Below are 1,773 nucleotides of genomic sequence, written 5' to 3'. Positions count from 1 at the left end.
GATTTTGCGTAAAAATTCCCGTTTTTCCTTAATTTTTCTTTTGTTTTTCCCGGCGCTTTTGAAAACCACTGGGAAATTTAAATTTTGACCTCCCCAATGCACCAACGATATTCACTTTCTGATCGAACAAGATACTGAAGTTGAAAATCGTAGCATTATTTCGACTACTTATCGTGTACACAGACACAAAAAAAATAAAAAAAAAAAATAAAAAAACACACATCATTGTAAAATCAATACTTTCATCGTTCCACTCAGAATCTAAAATGTGTAAAAATGTTAATTTTTAATCAAAACCATCTTAAAATATTAAATTTCTCACCAAATACCATAAATATAACTTATAGGTGCAAATACGTGCACTGTAATGTTAGGGATTGTCACTTGAATAAGTGTATAACTATTATTACCTAATCACCTTCTATAACATGTTGTCTCTGGGTTCATACTATCAAAATAAACCTAGATTTTAAAATGTATTATTTTTCAATATTTAGATCAATTTAAAATTTGTATATTTAACATTTTAAAATCGTTGTTTTATTTTAATTTTTAATTATTATATATGTATATCTTAGATTTTAAAGTATAAGTTAATTTAAAATAATGACACATCAATAAAAATGTATTATTATTATTTTTTTTTTTTTTTTTTAGAAGAAATAATTTATAGTATGTATAATATATTCAATTTAATTGTTTGTATAATTTATTTATAATTATAACCTCTCAGTTGATTTTTTCACATTGATTTAAACATGCTTTTAAAAATTTTTAGAGTACCTAAGATTAATTTAAGCATTTTACATTACTGAAAACTCATATCCTAAACTATAAAACAAAATATAAACTAAAAATGAATCAACTATTCAATATTTTGATTCGTGTAAAGAATTATTGGTTTAGGTATAACCCTTACTGGCTTGTAAAGCAATAATGTTTAAATTATAAAATTTTGAAATATATATATATATTAATTATATATTATAATAACATTAAATAATCAAATTCAATTGATTTTAATCAAATATGTTAAGCTGGCAGGCTGACACACCATCTCCAATCAAAATTGTTTTTTGTATACCTACAACCTACTATGATTTATCATTGAGTTTATATTTAACCATATAGACTTGTACTACTAGACAAGAACTGTGTATAACAATAGCAATACGAGCGGCGTGCAAATATGTTGTAGTGATTGACGCGGCTACGACGGTGTTGGTCTCGTGTCCGCGGTGAGCCGGTCGTAGTATTCTAATGATACGTGAGTAACGCTAAGGAGGTGGGATCAATATACAGAGTGATCCGTTTAACATAAGACACTTATTATTTAGAAAAGTTTTAACTTTTTTAAATTTTTTTTTTTTGGAAATGTTGAAATTTAATGAAATCTACAAGTATTTAATATTTATAAAATATTAACACTTTTTGTTATATGGTAAACATGTATCAACTTTGGATTTTTAAATAGTAACACCTTTTTTTTTTTTTTTTTTTTTTTTTCAGTTTGGAACCGACGGCGCCGCGGGAATTGCTTGCGCATTACTTCCGCGACGCCGCCATCGTTTATTATACGTTAAATGACATACAATTTATGAATAATAATTTTGACACCTATGTTCTTTGTCCTCTAAGGGCGCACATTTAAATTAATTTTACATGTTAAGAAAAATTACATGTTGGCTGAAGGCCTGCCGTCTGCGTTTGTAAGAATCTCGACCCGGCTTTCGCTGCCCGCGAGTCTTGTCTTCTCGTTCTGTTGTTTTCTGG

The sequence above is a fragment of the Acyrthosiphon pisum genome, chromosome A3 (assembly GCF_005508785.2).
Source record: "Acyrthosiphon pisum isolate AL4f chromosome A3, pea_aphid_22Mar2018_4r6ur, whole genome shotgun sequence".
Lineage (NCBI taxonomy): Eukaryota > Metazoa > Arthropoda > Insecta > Hemiptera > Aphididae > Acyrthosiphon > Acyrthosiphon pisum.
Note: the sequence above shows the minus strand (reverse complement) of the source record.